Source organism: Leptopilina boulardi, unplaced genomic scaffold (assembly GCF_019393585.1).
Source record: "Leptopilina boulardi isolate dan_hultmark-lab unplaced genomic scaffold, ZJU_Lbou_2.1 LbouV2_341, whole genome shotgun sequence".
NCBI classification, from domain to species: Eukaryota; Metazoa; Arthropoda; class Insecta; order Hymenoptera; family Figitidae; genus Leptopilina; species Leptopilina boulardi.
The window spans coordinates 1,391,306-1,417,372 of NW_026137909.1; the positions used below are offsets into that span (position 1 = coordinate 1,391,306).

At 28.0% G+C, this 26,067-nt stretch overlaps 1 long non-coding RNA gene across 1 annotated transcript; it reads right to left on the reverse strand.

Annotated features, from left to right (window-relative positions):
• Window positions 1-818: 818 nt before the first annotated feature.
• Window positions 819-20,486, reverse strand: LOC127285681 (uncharacterized). Its single transcript, XR_007843624.1, has 3 exons — window positions 20,439-20,486; window positions 4,492-4,659; window positions 819-1,491 (listed from the first exon to the last, which is right to left on the reverse strand). It is a non-coding gene; the product is annotated as an uncharacterized LOC127285681 (long non-coding RNA).
• Window positions 20,487-26,067: the final 5,581 nt, after the last annotated feature.

The following is a 26,067-nucleotide window of genomic DNA, read 5'->3' on the forward strand; positions in this document are numbered from 1 at the left end:
CGGTAGTTTCTTAGGCACAATTTTGAAAGGGTGTTCATGAACATGTTCCCGTACAAGTTCATGTACTGGATCTGGTGTAATTTAATGCGGAAAATTTCTCCCATGCAAGATCCCCTACAAGAAATTGTGCAAGAACATTTACTGAGGCTGGGAGGAAAATTTTCTTATCCGGTACTTGTACAAGATCCTGTACAAGATCACATATTATTTCAGCATTATGGAATTTTCCTTTTGTTATTTCCTGTATGGTTTCCTGTACGGTATCCTGTACATGAACTTGTGCTGTTTCCTATACAAGATCATGTACAGTTTCTTATATTAATATTTTGATATTGGAAAGTTATTTATGTGGCAAGGGCGCAAAAGTAGGGGAATCGAGACTGGGGTGAGTTTGACGCACGAGCGAAGCGAGTGCGACAATCACGCATGTCGGGATTCCCCTATTTGCGCCCATGTCCCATACATAATTTTTTATGACATTTTGCGTCAAAAACTCGACTAAATTGTTGTGATGGAAAAGGAAAGTTTGCGTAAAAGTACGATTTCCCCTCCTTTTAAGCACTAGTGCGTAAAAGACAGCGATTTAGTCGAGTTTTTGACGCAAGGTGTTATAAAAAAGTAAATTTTTTTGACTAATTTTTAGCAAAATTTACTAAATCGGTGATAAAAATTTATTAATTTTTATCACCATTGCAATAATTCCTATAAATTATTACCTGGATTTAAAGGTTTAATAATATAGTAACATGATAATGACAATCTTTTTTAAAGTATAATAACAATAATTAAATAGTGATAGGTAGGAAATGAAAAAACTATTTAAGAAAGAAGTATTCTTTTATTATATAAAATGTTTATATACATATGTAAAGTTTTATGCCTTCTCAGGACTAATAGAAAAATAAAAAATGTTTATAGAGGGTATAGCGGCTAACCATTAGTTACGACTAATATTTTTATACATATGCATATTCTTTTGCCCGTTCGGGATTAAAAGATAAATACAAAAAGGGTTTATAAATTGTAGATAACCATTAGTTATAAATAAATTTTATATACATATGTATAGTTTCATGCCTTTTCAGGGCTAATAGAAAAATAAAAAATGTTTATAGAGGGTATAGCAGCTAACCATTAGTTACGACTAATATTTTTATACATATGCATATTCTTGTGCCCGTTCGGGATTAAAAGATAAATATAAAATGGGTTTATAAAATGTAGCAAACAGTTAGTTATAATTAATTTTTTTATACATATGTATAGTTTTATGCCTTCTCAGGACTAATAGAAAAATGAAAAATGTTTATAGAGGGTATAGCGACTAACCATTAATATTTTTATAATATTAATATTTTTATACGTACATATGTATAAAGGGGGCAAGAGTATTCTTGTGTCCCTTTGGGAACTAAGATAAATATAAAAATGGTTTATAAACTATAACAGCTAACCATTAATTCCTTGGGTTATTGGCGTCCTCGATATTATCTGTAAGGAAATATATGAATATAAATATGTTTCTTTATATGTTCACGAAGAAATACAAACTGCTATTAAGAGTGGGAAGAGTTCCGGAAATAACTTCCGGAAGTGATTTTCAGAATTTTTCAAAAATAAATTTTTTGATGGCAATTTTTCGGAAATTTGTTTTTGACAGGAATTCTTTGGAAATAAATTGTGAAATAAATTTTTTGGTAATCGCTTACAAATATTTTCGATTCTTACAGTTAGCGATATTCGAGGAAAGGATTGTTCTTAATATTTATCCAAGTTCAATCTGTTTTTTCTGTAAAATTAATCCAAATATTAACCGTTTTGAAAGTTATTGATGGTTAACTTTGTCATGAAAGCTAACACTGACAAGTAAAAAATTAACGTTAGTTGACGCTACTAACGCTACTAACGTTAGTCTAATGTTAGACTAACATTAGTATCCAAAAAATTTCCTTGAAAAAAATTTCAGCACATTTTTTTCAAGGAAATTTTTTGGATACTATAGTTAGAATACCATTAGTAACATTAGTCCCATTAATCTTCTATTTCCATTTTTTCTAATGTATTCCAATTTATTTTTTTTTTAAATTTAATAATTGAATAGTAATAACAGAGTTGAATTTTAATACAAAAAATATACTTGCATATAAACAATAAATAAATTTAAAATTAAATAATGCATTTTTTTTAAATCGATAATTCAAGCGAAATTAGCTCTGAAGTCCGTGAAGATTTGCCGTATATATTTTTCTAAATTTTAATTGTTTATACATAAAAATATATATGTTCTTTCTAGTCTAAGGACTATTTTTTAAGTTTTTACTTTTTATAAAAAAATAAATTATTGTTTTCCATTTTTGGTTATATTGAGGCATCATTTTAAACAAACAACATAATTCCTAATGGTTTGACATTTTTATAATTAAAGATTTTCAAAATAAACGAAAATTAAATATTTTTTAGTGTTATTTGTTATTTATTTAATTAATATATTTTCCAATTTTGAAAAAATGGCGTAATTAATATTAAAATTCAAAAAGATTTATTGAAATCCGATATATACATGGAATTTCTGTGAAATTTTTAATGGCATAATAATGAAGTTACCTTCCATTACAAAGTTAACCATCAGTAACTTATAAAATGGTTAATACTTGGTTTAATTTTACAGAAAAGACAGAATGAAATTGGATAAATATTCAGAACTATCATTTTCTCGAGTATCACTACTCTCTAAAGAATCAGCGATAAGTATACCACTGGTACCAATCAGCGGATATACGCTGAAAAATCAGTGAAATTCCACTAATTCATCAGTGCATATAAGCTGATTAGAATCAGTGGTATACTTATAGCTGAGAATCAGCGAGATTCCGCTGATTCAAATTTAGAGAGTAAGTATAAAAAATTTTTAAGAAGAATTTCTGTCAAAAAATTAAGTTCCGAAGAATTTCCTGCAAAAACTTTATTTCTGAAAATTTTCCTGAAATCTTTCCACGTGGGATTATGATAGTTTTGTTTTTGTAATAATTTCATATTGTTCACAATATGGCATATCACAATAAGGAAATCGTTCTGCTCAAAACGTAAGTTTTTGTGAGTAGGCTACTTTTTAGTTTTATACTGGTTAAAAAAAATCTGCTCCCAAAAACGAATTTATTGGTTAAAATGCAAGTAGTTTTGTAACACTAAAGTTGTCTGTCTCAACAGTCTGGCCAATTTTACTTTTTTGACATTTCTTTCATTTTCCTGACCTATAGCAACCCGGCAATTGTATTCACTGGAAATCTATGTATTTTTCTGTCATTTAAGGCCAAGTTACCGTAGTGAAAAATTCAGTATTTAACTGGGATCTTTCCTTACTTAAACTTTTGTAGGATTTTCCAGTACAGTATTTAATGGCCACGTAACCCCAAATGTTACCGCGTCTGATAAAAGGGTGCTTACAATCAAAATCAACTTTTCGAGTAAAATGCGTTTAAAGTTTTTCATTAAACTATCCTCTATTTCTGGAAATCCTGGAGGTTAATACTTATCTAGTTACGTCTTTCTTATGTAATTTTTTCCGCTGAGCACGATTTTCGCCATAAAAAAATTATCCAAACATTATCAAATTATGTTGCAAAAGTCAAATGATTAAAATTTCAAATCGAATTTAAATCATTTCTAGATGACCTATAGAAATCTGAAATGTACATACATTCAGAACTAACAATAAAGCCATAATCCATAATTAATGTACTCAACTAGGTAGCCGATAACGGGTATATCTGGGGGTCATCTCCGAGAATTCAGGTTTAATTTTTCGCAGAACTTTTTAATATTTATATTTGAGGTTACACTGAAAAAATTAAAAGCACTTTGCTGTCCTTGTAGAGAGAGATGCTTTCTTTTATTGGTGAAAGCAATATACGCTATAAGAAGGAACGCAGTTACACTGTTAAGAGCGAACTGATACTTTTTTAAAGGAGTAGCTGATGCCCTTTTTTAAAGTAGTATGTCGAAGGGTATCTGCTGCCCCTAAGAAAAGAATGATGCTCGCTGTCTGCGGTTAACTGCTAGTCCTTATAACAGAGCGAGCTGCTGTCTCGCAATGAAAGTAGCAAGGCGCTTTACATTTTTTCGATGTAGGGACAATGTTTCCGACACTTAGAGGACCAGATCGCCGATGATCTTAAATTGTAAGAGACAAATTATTATATTTCTTAAAAGAAACATTTTTTCATAAAAAAATTTTGTTTAAGAAATTTTTTTTTTAATTTACTTAAAAAATGAAAAAAACAATTTTTTGCGACCGGAACTAATTGCATCACATTTTTAAGACCTTAAAGTGCAATAAACCGTTAAGAAAAAAAAATCGATTTGTTTGTCGTAAACACTCTTTTCTCAGACGCGGTCACACATGCGAGACCATTGAGTGACATGAGTTTAAGTGTTCACATTAAAAATAGTTTAAGTTTGTTGTAATTAACATAGACATAATTAATACATTACCATGCTCTTCTCTAAATCGTCGTAAATTGCGGATCTCCTCAATTGTTATTTTCGTCTTATTTAGGTCAGTTATTTTCTGAGAAATCCGTATGTTACAGTATTTAACTATATATGACCTGATAAAATGCTTGTCTGGCGATCTCTTTTTTAATCTGCGTGCAACAATATCTAAAACATAATTAAATAATTAAAAATTGATTTCGTAAATTTTTAAATAGGATTCTAGAATTTCAAAGTCGTGTTCAGAAATTGTGGAAGGGCGTGCTATAAAATGATTGCTACAAAAGTCTGATTTTAAAATTCTATGATTTTTCTATGTTTTTCAGATCCAATTTTTCGAAATTTCTCGGTTAATCACATACATTAAAATTAGATATATTAGCAAATATTTAACGTAAACATAATATAACGCATTAGTAGATATAACAGAAAAGTTGAAAGAGTTGATTTTTTAAATTTCTGATAAATTTTATTATTTAAAAATTTTTCATTAATTATTATTATTCTTTCACAATATTTTAGAATTAAACTACTAAAAATATTCATTATTTTTTTATTTTTAAACAAACTTTCAAATTTCTCTTTTCTTAAAAATTTAAAATGTCATGAAAAATTTTTTCAAATCAAACTTTCAATAACATTTCTAAGTTGGCAGCGCCCAAAAATTTTTGAAATATTTTTTATTGAAATATAATTCTTGTTCAATTTTTAAGTAAAATTACTATTATATAAATTTTTGAAAATAGAAAATATTTCAAGATTAAAACTCAAATTTTAAAAGCAAGTCTAACTTCATCAATAATTTTTAAAAAATTGTTCAAAACTTATTACAATACATTCTTTGTAGTTATATATTTTTTTAAATTGTAGAAACAAATTTTTAATCTAGAAAATCTGGTATTTGTTGAGAAAATTTACAAATAATAAAATAAAATAATAATTGTAAATAATGAAAATTAAATTAAATTCCAGCTTATATTCTTTAATTACATGATCAGAATTGTCAAAAATTACTTTTTGAAATAATAGAATATCATATTTTTATGAAATTGTACATTTTATGTAATATTTTTGGTTAAATTATCATGGTGACATCGACAAATTGAACAGCCTCGGTAATTGGTACATTTACCCTATTATCTGTCAAAACCTATAAAGCAACAAAACCATAAACAAAAGTCTAACTCTAGGTGTAAAAAGAATAAAAAAAGAATGAATACAACGGTAGGGGATCTAAAATACTGCGATACGCATTCTGGTAGTAAATTTCCACTGAAACAAATGTTTCGAATGTTAACGGTTTTAGTCAAAGGAGAACTGAAAAAAGGTATTATTTTTTAGTGTTAAAACACATCTGTTTACTAAAATTTTCCCCCAGTCGATCATATACTTATTTTAATGACGTTATGATTTCAGATCCCTATTAATGAATGAAAAATATCACCTAAAAAAGATGTCTGTAAAGTTGTCATCCCACTTTAAGAAAAACATTTTTTTAGAGTTGCAGGGTGTCCAGCGAAACTTAAGAAAAAAATTGCCTGACTTTTTTCTGACCTTTCTTCTGCTCTTTTGTCAAAAATATTTCATATTAAAAGAGAGGTGTTTTAATATTGAAGAATTTTTAAGATAATGCAAAATATTTTCTTTATTATTATTATTATTATTATAATTTTTATCTTATTACACAGGCCTGCAAATTTTGAGTCATGTCTGTTATAAAAAAGGGGAGGAGATTCTTATTTATTTATTTTATTTATTTAGAGAAATTTATACGGGACACAAAGCTCTTTACAAAATATTAATATTAATCAACAACATAATACATGGTCTCACGCTCCTTATATTTTTTAACGCTAAATCTGAATGTGACCTCAAAAATTTCCCATTACATCAGGATTTTCTGTAATATTTTTGTGATTTTTTTGTTGTTTACCATTTTTTTTTCTAATTTTACGATATAGATAATTTTATCGATATTTTATGAAAATTGTGTTATTCTTTTATTATTATCACTTTCCTTATATTGTGACGTTGTAAAATTTACAATTTTACAAATCACAAAGGTTTCTTTAGTTGTCAATATATTAAATCACTTTACTTTATTATTCCCGAAAAAGATAATTTTAATATCAAAAATTTACTAGACGAAATCACATTATGGATTCGAGAAATGGAAAAATCTTATTTAATAATAATTTAATATTAAGAATTAATGTCTGTAATCCCTTTTTATTTATGTATTTTGGAGCCAATGTTCAACTGAAACAAGAAATTAAGAAAAGTATCAAGATTAAGAAAACTTTAAGAAAAATTGATTATATTGAATATTTTGTATTGATCAACCTAACCTCAATTTTTGATGTCATCAATGACTGGATATTTCTGGAATTTATTATCAAAATTTGGATATATTTTATTATTTAATTTGGATTCTTGAATATTCACTTCCGATGTACCCATTAATTGGATAATTGAGAGATGCCAAGTATTTTCACGTTTTATGCAAATATCACCCTGAGAATATTATTGACTTCGTTTCTTGGCGAAACACTCGAGATTATTATGATTTTTGGAAGGCTTCTTTATATTTTTAAATTGTTATTTGAAACTTCTGTTGCTGCGGGTAGCCAAAGCCCATATAAAATGTTTCATATTTTGGATTTATGTCAATTTGAAGTTTGAAGATTTTTACTTAACTGTGGCATTATCTTTGGAAATTTCAATATTAATTCCGAATTCATGAATATTTATATTGGAGAAGAACTATAAAGATTTACCATCTTGCGTCGGATTAACGTATTTAAATCGTTAATCAAGAAGAAGTATAATTATTATTCAAGAAAACAATTTTTATCAACAACTTTTATTATTGAATTTGAATTTCGCACTTGATCAATTTGGACCAATCAGCGTCAAGATATAGATGAAAATCTTTTTACCGACCGTCGAACTTTCTTTTTTTGTCCCGATCTTTTTATTTTTTTTTAGATATTCATTTTTTTTGGTTGGCAACGAAAATCTCCTAGGTGAAAACAAACAACGTCTTTTTTATTCATTCTTTAATGTGATTTCGTATAAACCTGACGCTTTTTCTCAATTGTGTTATCGATTTTGATTTTTTTTGAAAATCTCAAATAAAATACGTTTTGGCCATTAATTATTACAATTAAAAAAATAAAGGAAACATCAAAAATAAAAATATAAAGATTCAAAAATAATAAAGAGGAATTATTTGGAAATAATTAAAGGAGATATTCGACGTCAGCCATTTTGAACATCAATTTTTGGAATTCTTTGGTAAAGTTTTGATTACTATATTTACGAATGATATTTCAAAATTATTTAATTGTTTGAATTCTTCAATAGTGAATTTTCTTTAGATTTGAATTTAGATTTAATTTTCTTTGAATTTTAATTTGAATTTAATCTAAAATGATTTCTTTCAAATGTAATTGATTATTTTATTGATTTTTTTGGAATGATTTAAGAATGAATTTAATTTGATTTTTGATTTAAAATTGATTGAAATGTCATTCATATAATTATTCTAATTATTTTGTATCCATTCATTCTTTTTCCATTTTCCATTCCTCGAATTTAAGAATCCTTATTCTTTTTAAAGAAAAGAATAAGTAGTTATTCGCTTTTAATTTACATTGTATCGAGACAAAGATCAAAAATTTTTTTTATGATGTTTAAAAGAAAATTTAAATAAAGAAATTTATTAATCTTTTGTTTACAAAATATGATATTTTATTTAATTTAATTTAAAAATTAAATCTTTTCGAATGTGGCTTTTCGAACCGCCCTCTCTACTGCTAACCAAGAATTGGGACTGCGGCAGGCCGAGTAAAAGGAAGACTATTTTTAATTTAATGTGAATCTCGAATCTTTTCTTTTTGCCCCCTTTGAATTTCCTTGATTGTTAAACTGTCAGTCTTTGAGTAAAAGCCTGGTGGCCGTGTGTACTCATCAGACTAATTTGACAATTAAGAATAATTTTAATTTAATTATCGAATTTGACAGTCTCCAAAAATAATTGCCTGGTGGCCTTGTGTATTTTTCCAGACTAATTCGCCGATTAAAGAAAATTTATTTAATCAATTTAATTCTTTTGTCCCTTAATTATTTATTTATTTTTATTTTGTCCCAAGAAAGGACTGGCGCCCAACAATTTATTCGAGTCTTCCCTTTTGTAACTATGATTTCATTAATTGATTTTCTTAACATTCAGCATCATTAATAAAAATCATTTTTGGTTACAAATTTGGCGCCCAACGTGGGTAAATAGCCAAATAAATTGAGCAAATTAAATCTAGCTTATTCGAAAAGATTTTTTTTTTTATTTTTTTTTTTTTTGAATATTTCTTTATTTAATTTTTGACTTGAGATTTTTCATTAACGACAATTTATAATTAAATAAATCAATTTAATTAATTTTAAAAATATAATTTTGAATGATAAATTAATATTATTCAAAAGGTCAACAAATATTATTTTGATATCTTCATCCTAACCAACAAATATCTTTTCCCAATTTTGACATTTGAGGTTATAAACATAACCTTAACACAAAAAAAAATATTTTAGATTTGATCTAGTGACTCTCGATTTTAATTTACAATGGCGTGTAGTAACGATCCATTTGCTTGGATTTATGAATTAGGTAATGCGGAATTAGGTGACGAACTACGTGATCGTGGTTTGACAGCTGTCGGAGCTGTTGCTGCAAAGCGAAATAGGCTTTTAAAATTTTTACAAGCTGAAAATACTCAGACTCCACAGAATCCCATTGAAGGAGAAGCTTCAAATCGATTACATAATCCAATCGATATTAACGCTTCATCTTCACAAGATGATTTTTTAGGTTTTGAACGTCAACCCAGTACATTATCGAGCAATAGAATGATTAACGTAAATTCAAGTCTAGTTTCTTTTGATAATTCATCAACACATAACCCTCTAAATACGGAATCAACTCGTACATCACGTCACAATTTATTAGATTTTGACATTCCATCAGGTATCTCAAATGTTGATAGGTTAAATCACAGACCTAATGAAGAAGGTTCAGCTTCACTCGAAAATCCTTCTCGATCAATTTTACGAAATGAAAATTTAACATTTTTCCTCGTAACGATAGAATCCAACAAAATCTTTTTCCAGAAAATAGAGAAAATATTAATCAAAAACAATCGATTAATTTTCCGACAAAATGTTTTAAATTATAGATCTGAATTTCAATTTGGAAATAATTTTCAAATTGAAAACCGCGAAAATATTATTAGGGAAAATAATTTTGACAATTCGGTTTCTAGAAATTTATTTTCAGAACATGAAAATAATAGACGTAGAGTAACCTTCCATCCCACAGATGATGTTTTCCAATTTAATTCAGATTCTAATCAACAAAGACAAAATAATTCAATTTTGACAAATAATTCTCAAAACACATTCCCGAGAAATAATTTTGATTTCAGTCAAGTTAGAGAAAATTCTGAAAGAAATAATTTTAGAATTAATGATTCTCTACCTCAGTTTAATAATGATTCTAGAAATAATTTGAGACTTAACACCAATCAATTGCCTTTCGTAGAAAATATGATTTCAGGAAATAATCGACCATTAAACAATCAACAAAATAATTCGATTCCACCTAATTTTAGGTTAAATGAACTTCCTGTTCGATCATTACAAAGACACGAGGCTTCTCAAATAAATGATTTTGATCCTTTTCAAAGTAGAAATGAGAATCAATATAGGAATAGAGCTATTGATGAATCTCGAAATGATTCACAATATAGAAATAGAAATTTTGATGAATCTCGAAATAATTTTGAATATAGGACTAGAAATAATTCAAGTGAATCTCAATATAATCAGTGATTTGAAAATCCAAGGTTTGAAAATTCTAGATTTGATAATTCGCGATACGATAACTCGCGATATGAAAATTCGAGATTTGATAATTCTAGATTAAATGATTCTGGATTCAACAGAGATAGATTTGATAATTCAAGATATGATTCAAGACCAAATATTTCTCAATATCCTAATTTTTCGAATAATTTTAGAGGCCGAAATAATTATCCTTTGTCTGCAGTTAAAACCTTTGAGACATTGCAAAAATCAGGTTTAAAATTTTCGGGTTCTAAATCGGAAGATGCGGAAACCTTCATCACAAAAATTGAGCGAAGTAAGAGAGTTTTTGATTTTGACGACCAAATTTTGATTGAAGTACTTCCATTTTTCTTCACTGGAATAGCTCTTAAATGGTATAATGGTATACAAGATAGCTGGAGAAATTTCAATGATTTTGCCGTATCTTTTAGATCTAGATTCAGACAAGCGGACTTCCAATTTGAATTGAAAATTGAAATTAATAATAGGACCCAGGGAGAACATGAACCTGTAGCAGACTTCTTCACAAGCATGATTGCATATTTCAGTCGTGTAAAACCCAGATTATCGGAAAGTGATGAAATTAGCTATATTCACAGAAATCTTCTTTCTAGATTACAAATAGTAATTCCTAGACATACCATCCATAGTATTGCTGAATTTCAGGAAATAGCAATTTCAGTTGAAAGAAGTTATTCCACGGGTAAATTTTATAAATCCCCTCCACTTCCAGAAAAATCACTCTTGCCAGATTTAGCATATGTAGATCCATGTCGTTCTAGAAATAGAGGTCAGAAAGAATTACTTCATCTTGTTGACGAATTAAGTGTGACAGATTACACTGATCCAGATTTCCTCCTCTCAATTAATGAAAATAATGTATCTAAAAATCCTCAAAATTCTCAGTCAAAACCCAAAAATAATAATAATAATAAATCAAATAATTCTAAACCTTCAGAAACTAATAAAAATTCGAAAAACCCCTTTATAAATAATTCTGATAAAAAAGTTTCTGGTGAAACTTCTAAAAAACCCATATGTTGGAATTGTGATGAACCAGGACACAGGTTCAATGATTGTTTGAAATCTCGAAAAATATTCTGTTTTAGATGTGGCAAAAGGGGCGTTATCAGCAAAGAATGTCCCAATTGTTCGTAAAACCAATTATAGAGTCGTTAGATAGGGCGAATGCGTCTCTTGATATTGTTATAGAGCCCTCGATTGATAAAATTCCTTTAATTCAAAGAAGAAATAAATCACGAAAATTAGAAACACTTAAATTAATAGAAGTTTTATATTCAGATCCTTCTTGCGATTTATCAAAAATAAATGGAGTCTATATTCCCAAAAATTTTGATTTCACAATTTTTTGTATAAATGGAAAATATTATATAGAAGAAATTGAAATAGATAAAATTATTGATTGTAAATTCATTAGAATTACATCTGAAAATAAATACTTTAATTTTTCTAAAGATAAAGATTTAATTAATTTTTCAAATAATTGTGAAATTCCAGACAAAATCGACTTCTGTTCTGATTCGAAAACCCTTCTTGACGAAGATATTAAATTCAATGAAAACAAAGATTCAGAAAATATTGAAACCGATAAATCTCATCTATTTAATATTTCAGATATTTCTTATGTTCCTCAATGTTTGAATAATTCAGAACCCTTATTGTATGTTAATATCCACATACTAGGAAATAAAGTTAAAGCATTAGTAGACAGCGGTGCTACTAGATCTTTTATAGGGCCAAATGGACTCGAGTTAGCAAAGAAACTAGGATTAAAAGTTGAAGAAAATTTTGGAATAGTACAGGTCGCGGATAGTTCAATTCAAACGGTCTCTCAAGAAATAACTATTCCAATTGGATTTCAGATAAAAGCTAGATTAATGAAAGTTAGAGTATTGCATACTTTACCGGTAGACTTCATAATAGGATTAGATTTTCTTAAAATATTTGGAATCTCGATAGATTATGAAAATAGAAAATGGATGTTCAATTCAAATCCTTTCAATAAATTTGATTTTATAATCGAAAATTCCAAACCTGAAGTATGTTGTGGCTTAAGTGAATCAACACCAGAACAAGTTAAAATATTAGAAGAATTTGTTAAAAATGAAGTTCCACACTGTGAAGAAAAACCTGGTCTCACTACTCTTACCGAACATTATATTAATGTAAATGGTCATCCTCCAATAAAACAACGCTTTTATCCTGTTTCCCCTAAGGTTCTTCAACATATGTTCAAGGAAATAGATCAGATGTTATTAGATGATATTATAGAACTTTCAAAAAGTGGATGGTCAAGTCCCATCGTCATGATTAAGAAACCAGACGGTACTTATCGCTTTTGTTTAGACTTTAGAAAACTGAATGCAATTACAGAAAAAGACGCCTATCCTCTACCAAAAATAAATATGATTCTCGATAAATTAAATAAAGCTAAGTTTATATCAAAAATTGACATTCATAAAGGTTTCTTAAACATTCCTCTCGAATTAAGTAGTAGGGAAAAGACTGCGTTTTCAGTTCCAGGGAAAGGACATTTCCAATTCAAAAGAATGCCCTTTGGCTTAACAAATGCCCCCGCGACATTCCAACGTCTTATGGAAACTTTAATTCGTCCGGAAATGGAACCACATGCATTTGTCTATATGGATGATGTTATAATAATAACCGAAACTTTTGAGGATCATTTAATTTGGTTAGGTAAAGTTCTCGAAGAAATTAAAAAGGCAAATTTGAAATTGAATGCTAGCAAATGTGAATTTTGTTGTTCACAAGTTAAGTATCTAGGTTATATAGTTAATGAAAATGGTCTTGGTGTCGATCCTGATAAAGTTTCTTCTATTCTTGAATATCCAACCCCGAATAACGTTAAAGAAATCAGAAGATTTCTTGGTATGGCTTCTTGGTATAGAAGGTTTATTCCAAATTTTTCATCTGTTGCAGCTCCTTTAAATTTATTACTTAAGAAATCTCAAAAATGGATTTGGTCTGACGCTCAAAATTTATCTTTTATAAAAATTAGAGATTGTTTAGTTAATGCTCCAATTTTGTCTTGCCCTAATTTTGATTATCCTTTTGAAATTCATACGGACGCTAGTACTTCCGGTTTAGGTGCAGTTCTTGTCCAGAAAAGAGATGACAAAGAATATGTTATCGCATATGCGAGTCGTTCTCTTTTGGATGCTGAAAAGAATTATACGACAACCGAATTAGAATGTTTAGCAATAATTTGGTCAATCAAGAAATATAGAGAGTATATCGAAGGTTATCACTTTACAATCATCACTGATCATGCTAGTTTAAAATGGCTTCAAAATCTAAAGAACCCTACTGGCAGATTAGCTCGATGGTCTTTATCGTTAATGGAATACGATTTCGATATTGTCCATAGAAAAGGAAAATTTCATTGTGTACCTGACGCGCTCTCTAGAATTCATGAAGTCCCAAAAGAAAGAATAAATTTAATTACGAACCCGAATAATTCTTGGTATATTCGTCGATATATGGCAGTTAAAAATTTTCCTGAGAAATTTCCTCATTGGATTATTATTAACAAAAAATTATATCATTATAAACCAAATCAAATTATATCTTCTTTAGTCACTGATTTAAACGCTTGGAAACTAGTTTCTACCGATGAGGAGCGTAAAACAATTTTTACTGAAAGTCACGATTCCCCTCAATCTGGTCATTTAGGAATTGAGAAAACATTTAAGCGTATTTCGTTATATTATTATTGGCCAGGATGTTTTCAAGATGTCCAAAATTATATAAAAAAGTGTGAAATCTGTCAGTTATGTAAGGTAGATCAAAAAGCACCTCCAGGTCTTATGGGTCATAGAGTGGTAGAAGAACCATGGATCGTAGTGGCAGCTGATATCATGGGTCCATTTCCTCGTAGTAAATCAGGATTTCTATATATATTAATTCTTCAAGATTTATTTACTAAGTGGGTAGAATGTGTTCCACTTCGTTCAGCCAGAGGTAAAAAGGTCAAAGAAACATTTCAAGAATTAATTATCAATAGATGGGGAACTCCTCAAGTTCTTCATACTGATAACGGTACAGAATTTGTTAACGGGATATTGGAATCTTTAACTGCTGAATTTAAAATTGTCCACACTACTTCACCACCTTATCATCCACAATCAAACCCTGTAGAACGAGTTAATAGAGTTTTCAAAACAATGATCGTTTCCTACATTGGGAAAGACCATAGAACATGGGATGAACATCTTTCAGATTTCAGATTTGCTTATAATAATTCTTATCATTCATCTTTGAAAACTAGTCCTACTTTTCTTAATTTTGGTCGAAACCCTAGTCCAATAAACATCTTGAATAAACCTAAAAATGTTAATAATTTAAATATTGATGAAGCTTCAATAGAATTATGGGAATCTAGAATGAGAAAAATTCAAAACTTAAAAGATTGGATAATTAAAAATCTCGATAAATCGCATACTAATCAATCAAAATATTATAATAATAAAAGACGTGAATTTCAATATAGTGAAAATGATTTAGTCCTTGCTAGGAATAGAGAACTTTCATCCAAAGAAAAACATATTTCTGCAAAGTTAAATTCAAAATATATAGGTCCGTTTAACATCTCAAAAATCCTATCTCCTACTGTTTACCAAATTTCCAATTTTGATGTATCAAAAATATTTAAATCACATGTTCAAGATTTAAAACCATATGTTTGTTAAAAATAATTTTTTTTTTATTGTTTACTTTTGTTACAGTTATAAACTTCTTTAATTGATCATGGAAGATCTAACTCAAAACTTCGCCGCTCTTTCTGTTGAGAAACCTATGCGTTATCCCCCTCCTCCTAATTATCCTAAACTACCCTTGAAAAATCCTATTTTACGAGAAAATTTTGTCTCTGCTCGTAAACCAACAAAAATCCCATCACTTCTTGACTTAAAACTGGAAAGACCCGAAGGAGTAAGCCAATTCACTTTAGGTTGGTTACACAGAAATGGCCGGAAAGGATGTTGGAGTTGTTTCGACGACAGTCATTTTCTGAAAGACTGCCCATTATCTTTAAACTACCCGATTTGCTTTAATTGTGGCAATTGGTTTGTAACCGTAAAGGATTGCGAAATTTGTGCAGAAAACTATTGGAAATATGGTCCCTTCACATCACGTTATTTGACAAAAAAGCAAAAAAAAAATGCAGGCAAATTAGAAAACTAATTTTTTTTTATTATTCTTGATTTTTCTTTATACTCATATTATAATTATTATATTTTCTTTTCTTTGTTGTCATTATTGATATAACCCTTTTGTTGAACCAACAAAAACAGAATGTAAATAAAACATTTGACTAATTAAAGTTAATTCACCTTATTTATTTAACAATTGATTTCATTCTTAAATATTAAACTATTGTTGTTCATTTGATTCATTGTTGAGGATTTCAACAATTGAAAATTTTGTGATTTCTAGTAAATATGTATTTAAAATTTTATTATGAAATCTAGAAATTGATTTAAATTTAATTTTTTTTTTTGTCAATATTCGATTTAAAATCATTTAAACTTTTCAACTCCCAATTTATTTTATTAAAATAAAAAAAAAAAAATTAAATTTCTTATTTTTGAGACCCTTGGTCTATTTAAAGAGGGGAGAGTTGTGACGTTGTAAAATTTACAATTTTACAAATCACAAAGGTTTCTTTAATTGTCAATATATTAAATCACTTTGCTTTATTATTCCCGAAAAAGATAATTTTAATATCAAAAATTTACTAGACGAAATCACATTATGGATTCGAGAAATGGAAAAATCTTATTTAATAATAATTTAATATTAAGAAATAATGTCTGTAATCCCTTTTTATTTATGTATTTTGGAGCCAATGTTCAACTGAAACAAGAAATTAAGAAAAGTATCAAGATTAAGAAAACTTTAAGAAAAATTGATTATATTGAATATTTTGTATTGATCAACCTAACCTCAATTTTTGATGTCATCAATGACTGGATATTTCTGGAATTTATTATCAAAATTTGGATATATTTTATTATTTAATTTGGATTCTTGAATATTCACTTCCGATGTACCCATTAATTGGATAATTGAGAGATGCCAAGTATTTTCACGTTTTATGCAAATATCACCCTGAGAATATTATTGACTTCGTTTCTTGGCGAAACACTCGAGATTATTATGATTTTTGGAAGGCTTCTTTATATTTTTAAATTGTTATTTGAAACTTCTGTTGCTGCGGGTAGCCAAAGCCCATATAAAATGTTTCATATTTTGGATTTATGTCAATTTGAAGTTTGAAGATTTTTACTTAACTGTGGCATTATCTTTGGAAATTTCAATATTAATTCCGAATTCATGAATATTTATATTGGAGAAGAACTATAAAGATTTACCATCTTGCGTCGGATTAACGTATTTAAATCGTTAATCAAGAAGAAGTATAATTATTATTCAAGAAAACAATTTTTATCAACAACTTTTATTATTGAATTTGAATTTCGCACTTGATCAATTTGGACCAATCAGCGTCAAGATATAGATGAAAATCTTTTTACCGACCGTCGAACTTTCTTTTTTTGTCCCGATCTTTTTATTTTTTTTAGATATTCATTTTTTTTGGTTGGCAACGAAAATCTCCTAGGTGAAAACAAACAACGTCTTTTTTATTCATTCTTTAATGTGATTTCGTATAAACCTGACGCTTTTTCTCAATTGTGTTATCGATTTTGATTTTTTTTGAAAATCTCAAATAAAATACGTTTTGGCCATTAATTATTACAATTAAAAAAATAAAGGAAACATCAAAAATAAAAATATAAAGATTCAAAAATAATAAAGAGGAATTATTTGGAAATAATTAAAGGAGATATTCGTCGTCAGCCATTTTGAACATCAATTTTTGGAATTCTTTGGTAAAGTTTTGATTACTATATTTACGAATGATATTTCAAAATTATTTAATTGTTTGAATTCTTCAATAGTGAATTTTCTTTAGATTTGAATTTAGATTTAATTTTCTTTGAATTTTAATTTGAATTTAATCTAAAATGATTTCTTTCAAATGTAATTGATTATTTTATTGATTTTTTTTGGAATGATTTAAGAATGAATTTAATTTGATTTTTGATTTAAAATTGATTGAAATGTCATTCATATAATTAAACTGTCAGTCTTTGAGTAAAAGCCTGGTGGCCGTGTGTACTCATCAGACTAATTTGACAATTAAGAATAATTTTAATTTAATTATCGAATTTGACAGTCTCCAAAAATAATTGCCTGGTGGCCTTGTGTATTTTTCCAGACTAATTCGCCGATTAAAGAAAATTTATTTAATCAATTTAATTCTTTTGTCCCTTAATTATTTATTTATTTTTATTTTGTCCCTAGAAAGGACTGGCGCCCAACAATTTATTCGAGTCTTCCCTTTTGTAACTATGATTTCATTAATTGATTTTCTTAACATTCAGCATCATTAATAAAAATCATTTTTGGTTACAATATATAACGCAAACTTGTAAGTTTTAAAATGATTTGACTAATGAAAAAAATTCAATTCTGCATAACTTTTTATTATCAAATCGTAAAACAGTTTTAAAAAATGGGTTTTGAAGCTGAAGTGTTTAGTACTGCATGACACTATTTCGTAAAATTAGAAAAAAATGTTTGGTAAGGAACAAAAACTTCACAAAAATGGTAAAAATGACCGTTTTTTGACCAATTAAACTAATATTGCAGAAAATCCTGATCTGGTAGACCATTTTGGAGTTCAGATTCGGCCTGTTTTATTGTAATTATGATTACAATTACACAGAGAAAGTACAGTATGACTCAACTTACAGCTGAGAACAGAAATGACTAAAAATCAGCCAATTTTTTGGTTTAAAACCATCCGAAGTCAATTTTTGGACTAAAAATCATGCTATGATTGCTGAAATTTAGTCAAAATTAAAACTTTATGTAAGTAATGTCAGTGAATGTGGGCTGGAATTATGATTTATTTTTTAATGTTGAATAATTTAAAATAATAATGATGAAAAAATTATTTATCATTATATACTTTCTTCTTTTAAAATAAAAAATTTTAATTATTTATTACTTTATTATAAATTTAATTTTAAGTATTTTACTTAAAGTAAAACTTCTATTAACACTAGTGTAAGCAAATCAGAGACCCTCCTCCCCCTAAGGTGCTTGCGTAATTCTTAAACGGCCCGATACTTTAAATTTTTTAAATATGTAAAAAAAACTTATTTTTGAAAATTTTAAAAAAGTTCCCTAATTTGTTCTCAAATTCCATGATTTTCCCTGACTTTTCACTGACTAAAAAAAATCCATGACTTTTCCCTAACTTCCCTGACTGCTCCGCTGGACACCCTGAATTCTTACTTTCTTTAGCATAGATCTAGAGTTCCTAATAGGTTTTAGAAATAATTCCGGCGATTAACTGTCAAAGGCATTAATTTTTCATAACGGGGGGCTTACTTCCAGCAGCCCTACAATTAAAAAAAAATAAAATTTTTTTTCTAATTCTGAATAGTTCTAACAGAGTTCTAGATTTTCCCATGATCTTAAAAATAGTTCTGCACATATGCAGTCAAAAACTTTAAAATTTCAAAACAATATTTCTTTTTAAATTGATTTCTGATGGGAGTTCTGTTTGACCCCACTGAGTTCTGCAAAAAAACCCTAATAAAATTTGTTTCTAAACTCAAATTAAAAGAAACTACAGGACTTTAAAATTTCCCAAAAAACTTACTTTTTTAAAATTGAGTTCCAAGAGGTTTGATGGGAGTTCTGTTTGCCTCTCATTGGGTTCTAAAAATATCTCTAATGGTATATTTCTCTAAACTACAAATTGAAAAAAATACAAAAACATTATTTTTCTTCCTCATAAGGAAGCTTTGAATTCGTGACGATTGTGTACAAATTATCTCAGACATGTTTTAACGGATTGTTTCTGCTTAATTAAAACAAAAACATGAATTTAATTTTAAATAATTATTTGATCATATTTGAAGGGTACCATATTTGATCTTACATATACGGACAACTATCTAGATTGTACCCGTTACAATCCAGTAACATCTTGATTATAGTGGGTAACATAATCATATTTTTGTAACATCCTTGATAGTGCCGAGTAGCATAATGATGGTAAATATGAGGCTATTTTATTATTTTAATTTTTATTAAAAACTGATTTAGATACCCCTTTTGTCATTCAACCCTTCACTTATATTGTTTATGCAATATATATATATATTTACATATTTATATTAAATTGATTTCTGTTTTTTGGTCTGCTTAAAATGAATAAATAATTTCTTTAATCACATCAGGCCGCAATAAGTTTCTTTTCTCAGAAATAAGCCAATAAGTTGAGTCGAATCGACATAAACCGATTTCAACTAGCGCCTGCTTGGTTTGGTTTATTTCAATTCGAATCCGCCCAGTTCGAATTTCAAAAATTCGACATTCGAGCCAGCGCCAGTTCGGTTCAGTTTATTTCATTTCGAATCAGTCCAGTTTGAATGTCGAAAAATTCGACATTCGAACTCAAGATAAAAATTCGAACAGATCGGACAGAAATTTTTTGCACAGCTCTAGTGCAGAACTATTTTTAAGAATTATGAGGAACTCTATAACTATGCTAAAGAAAGTCAGAACTCTAAAAAAATTTTTATTTTTTAATAGTGGGGGCCAACTTCACATGCATATAAAAAAGGAAAGAATGTTCACCTAAAAAAATTTTGTTTACAATTCAATTTTACAAAATTTTGATTACTCGAAAATCTTTCATTTAAATATGTATTAAAAACATTAATCAATAAAAAAAATATTAGTAAAACTTTTTTCTAAATGAACTTCTTTATAATTTTTAATTGAAACCCTGAATCCATTGACCAATTTTACTTTCCCTAACTTTCTTCTGATTTCCAGGACCTATGAAAATAATGCAGAAGGCATACACTCAAATTTTTTGAATCTCATTTACTTCTTCTTTAATAGTGTTTCAAAGATATTACAATATACAGCATTTAACTTTTGTGGTTCCAGCAAAGTCCTTTGTTGCATTTTGAAGGGAATTCCTCCCCCCAAATTGCGGCTGCGGCATTTCGAGCTAAAATTGAATCCTTTTGGGTCAATTCAAGATGCTCCCACGCATCTCGGCTAAGGGAGACGGCATCATTGATATAAATCTGAAAAGGAAGTGTCAACTTGTATAATGTAGCAAAGAATATAAGTAAAGAAATCAGCTATCAAGCGGTGCTACCTTAACATTCATATTTTAAAATAACTTATAGGCCGCATGAAAATAAACACTTTAAATTGCATATATTTTTTCAAAAAAGATTACTTTTCGAGAAAAAAAAGAAAACCTCACATCACCATGAAAACGTGATATTACAATTTTCTACGTTGGTTAAATGGTATTAACGACTTTCGTTGTTGTCCGGTCAATGGAACGTTCACTCAGCCGAGCAAGTTCCCACTATTTTCATGAAATGTTAAGGTCCAAATGAAGGTAGAAAAAAATTGAGACCGCGGGACCTGCTCAAATAACAAATTTATAACGAATTTTCATAAATTCGTTTTTTATTAAAATTTTTTTTTTTTATTAAAATAAAAAATCAAAAAAAAAATTTCTAATTTTTACCTTGAATGAAATTTAACAGTTCCCACTATGTTCCTGAACTCTTAAGGTTTAAATGAAGCTAGAAAAAATTGAGACCGCAAGACCTGCTCAAATAACGAATTTTTAACAAAATTTTGTTAAAAATTCCAAAAAAATTTCTGATTTTTCCCTTGAATATAATTTAAATTCCCCTAATCTGCTCTGCTGTTCGAATTTACTTTTGGTTCCTTATTTTCGTATCATTTATTTTAGATTAATACGTTTTACTACTTAGTTTATCGTAGAATTGATAGAAAAGATTTGCCTTCTAATTCAAGGGAAAAATTAGAAATCTTTTTTTTAATTTTTTACGAAAATTCGTTATAAATTCGTTATGTGATCAGGTCTTGCCGTCTCAATTTTTTTCTAGCTTCATTTGGACCCTAAGAGTACAGGAAAATAGTGGGAACATTTGACTTTCATTCAAGGGAAAAATTAGAAATTTTCTTTTGAATTTTTAACGGAAATTCGTTATAAATTCGTTATTTGAGCAAAGTATCATTAATGCCTTTGTAAGATTACTAGAATATTATAGTAACATTGCAGCGTAATATTACAGAAAAATTCCTGAAATCATTACCTTTAGACAGTCATTTTAATATTACGTTAGTTAGGGAATATTTAAATAAATTTAAAAAAGTGTACCTGTCCATTGAACAGCTCAAATTTTTTTGGCTCATTTCCATTAAGTTGATCGAGTTGATTTTGTGGAGGTTGATTCTCGGCATCCTGTAGATTATTTTGATCGTCATTATCAGCGTCTCGTCTTTCTTGGATAATTGGATTCTGGGGAATAAGTTGATTATCATTGATCTCTTCTTCATTTTCTCCATGAATTGTATCCATGGGAGGAGCAACAGTATTTTCATCATTATTTAAAGGAATTCTATGTTCTAATAATGTGGCAGCTTTTTTTTCTAACAAAATTTTTTCATTTGTTATAGCTTTACCACTTAATTTTCCATTTTTTAATTTTCCTTCTTTACTTTAAGAAATTGTTGACTCAGAATCCGAAATGTTCGCTCTAATTTTAGCTGCGGGCTTCCGTAATCTTGAATTTCTTAAAAAATATTCAGTAACTTGGTTTTGCACGTCTTCCTTAGAAACTGGAAAGAATGAAGAGCACATAATTGATCACAAGCATATGAAATCTACTACCTACAACATGTGTAGAATATGCCTTGTTTTATTAAAAATAACATAATCGCAGAAATAATTTCTATGTTTCAATGTTCTTTGACTGAAGCTGAAACTGGCATCCAGTTAATTTTCCAAAATTTTCCAAAGAATATTTATCTTTATATGTAATTATTAAAATTAAGTGGGTGTTAGATTCATTTTCAAGTTCTTTGACTTATTTTAATGGTAATTTCTGTGTCTAATTGAAATAGTTAATAGATAGTAATTTCATAATTTTCCAAAACATATGCTTTTTTAAAACTTTTGTCTAAGGAATTTGACAAATCATTATAATTTTCAGAGGTAAATTTGTTTTTCTTGTGATTATACTGAAACATATGTATATGATATGTCGTTTCCTTAATTTTTTTTAATATAGGGTGTTTTGCTAAGTTCATATGAAGTTAGCGAAGCACCCTCATTAACAATGATAATAACAAAGATTCAATAAATTCCTTTCCATAGGAATTAGCCGTTTTTTTGCCGTTAAACAATAGGCTAGTCCTTTTAAAAAAAAAAATTTCCAGAAAAAATTTTTTTTTTAACTGTCATAATTTTTATCTATTTAAAATTGTTAAAACAATTCAAACTTCCCACTAGACAAAATAAATTTCTATGAAAAAACAAATTTTTTGCTAACTTTTGTATTTTTTTCAAAAAATAATTGTTTAAACAATTTAAATTTACAACGATAAAATCAAATACATCACTAACTAACTAAATTGGTCCAAGGACCAATTGTAGGCTTAAACTATTAATTAAACAATCAATATTTCTGTGAAACAGTAGCTTTTGTGCTAACTTTTCTTTTTTTTTAAATTGTTTAAACAAATTAAATTTATCACGACAAAATCAAATATATCACTAACTTACTAAATTGGACCAACGACAAATTGTAGGTTGAAAATATTAATTAAACAATCAATATTTCTATGAAAAAACAGCTTTTTTGCTAACTTTTGTATTTAAAAAAAAATTGTTTAAACAATTTAATTTTATAACGATAAAATGAAATACAACACTAACTATTTACATTGGTCTAACGACAAATTCTAGGCTAAAAATAATAATGAATCGAACAAGCTTTTATGAAAAAACAGCCTTTTTGCCAACTTTTATATTTAAAAAAGAAAAATTGTTTAAACAATTTACATTTATCACGACTAAATCAAATACATCATTAACTAACTTAATTGGTCCAACCACAAATTCTAGGCTAAAAATAATAAATAAACAAACAAGATTTCTATCAAAAAACAGCTTTTGTGCTAACTTTCCCTTATTTTTTTTTAATGGTTAAAAAATTTAAATTTATAACGATAAAGTTTTCCAAGTAAAAAAATTCCAGGACTTTTCCAGGTTTTCAAGGAATCCCAGGTCATACATTAATTGCAAATGATACCTTTTTAAATTAACCCAGATAGCACGCAAGTTTGCTCTCAACTTGCATTGCAAGTTTGCTGCAAGTTTGCAAATACAACATTATATTTTGCAAAACTATAATTTAAATAAACAAAAAAAAACAATGCGCAGTTGAATTCTATAACACATAGGGCTGCGCAGTACATTTTTTTTACCTCCCAGCTATAGTGCTAAATACATAGTAAAGGGAATTTGTATCTTAAATTAAATTAATAATTAATTAATTAATACAAGCTTGCAAGCTTGCAGTGCAAACTTGCAAAACTTGCAATGCAAGTCGGCTGCAAGTTGACAGCAAACTTGCGTGCTATCTGGGAAGCCCAAAAAAATTACAATATTTTAATTATTTTTTATTTATCCAGCATATTTTAATTGCAAATGATACCTTTTTAAATTAAGCCTAAAGAAAATTACAATATTTTAATTATTTGAAGACTTATATTAATTTTAGCAAAATAATGAAAATCCAAAGATTTATATTTTTCTAAATTGATAATAGAATAGATTTAATGATGATAATTAAAAAATTGAATGCATCAAAAGATATTAATACAATTAACATTAAAGAATTAAAAAATATTCAACCAAGAAATAAATAAAAATTTGGAGTTTGGCTCATAAATTCGGATTTGTTTCTTTTTTCATTTTATCAAATAGTGTCGCATCAATCTGCAATAAATATAAAATTTACATTTTTTTTGATTTTTGAAGTTTCGGGGAAAAAATCATATTTTTCGTTCAGCTTAATATTTTTTAATCAAATATGATTAATATTTTAATTCATACTAATACCCAAAAAAACTGCTAAGTTTCACTTCAATCAGTCCGTTTTCTCGTGAATCGATAACTAAATTTTGAGGACATACATACGACAGGAAATTTTTTATGGTCATTTTTCGAATCCTTGATGTTCAAAATGACAAATTTTCAATTTGAAGCAATGTGCAGACAAAAGTATGATTTTATTGAGTCGGTTCCAGAATAAATGCAAAAGGCAAGTGCAAGTACAAGTCCAAATCACATGAGAGCAAAAGAGACAGAAAGACTATCTATCTCTTTTGCTCTCATGGTATTTGCACTTGTACTTGCCTTTTGCATCCATTCTGGAATCGCCTTTAATATAGATTAAAATTACAAAAAATTGCTTACCGCCAACAAAGTACAGAATGCAGTCAACCACAAATAGATCCTTTCTTTCAGCATCCCACCAATCTACTTCCACTTGCGGCGGAGATGGATACTTTTTGTAAAATTCATCCACAGAAGTACATTTGAAACCATAAATTTTTTCAACTTCTATTATGTCAGTTGTATCTTTATCCAGATACTGGACGTAACAAAATTTTATTGACATTTTTAATGAAAACTTTATACTTTAATTCAATTACTTTTAAGATTAGATACGCGAGATATAATGCAATGAAACTATAGGAATAGACGCTTTGGTTTTTTTGAATCAGAAAAACGGCAAATATCAAGGACAAGAGATATTCAGCAGAGTTGGGCAGATATTTTTTAAAAATTCTAAAAGTGTGGTCACATCACGCCGTTGGCTCTCTTGTGACGAAACTAACCTAAGAGTTGACCGTTGCCACCAATGGCGCTAGCAGTACAGTCGTGAGAGACGCATGAAAATCCCCTAAACTTCATATAACAGAAATGCAATTTGACAGAACTCTCATTGGACAGAATATTTACACGGCAGACGATTCATATAACAGACTTTTCACTGGACAGACGTTTGATTGGACAGAATTTTTATCGAACAGAAATGTCACGTAACAAAAATTTCATCTGACAGAATTTCCATTCAACAGAACATAAGTATAGCAGAACTCTCATTGGTCATAATTTAACTTTTGCATCTTACATTCTCATCGCTGCTATATTTTTAACTTGTCGGTGAAGTAGATGTAGAGGTTAGTGGTTGCTATTTCTTTTTCGAGCCAAAGTTTGAATATTAAATAAATAAATAAATAATGAATAAATAAATTTGCAATAACGTAATTTACAACAATTGACAAAAGTAAATAATTTTATCTATAATTTTTTTTCACAAATTATAATATTCAATAATTGTAAAAGTTAAAATTTTTTTACATTTTTTATTGAAGGATTTATTTAAAAATAAAATAATATATAATAATAATGATATTTTTTCTATTTATAAATCCTGTTTTTTAATTCATCACAATGTTTCTGGAAAAATAATCGTAATAATAATTTATTTAAAAAAATAATATTATAATACATTTAATAACCTTCAAATAGAAATATAATTTAAAACATTTATTCACTATATTTTATTCATTTATAATTTAATAAAATGAAGTAATAGTTTTATTATTTAATATTCAAACTTTGGCTCGAAAAAGAAA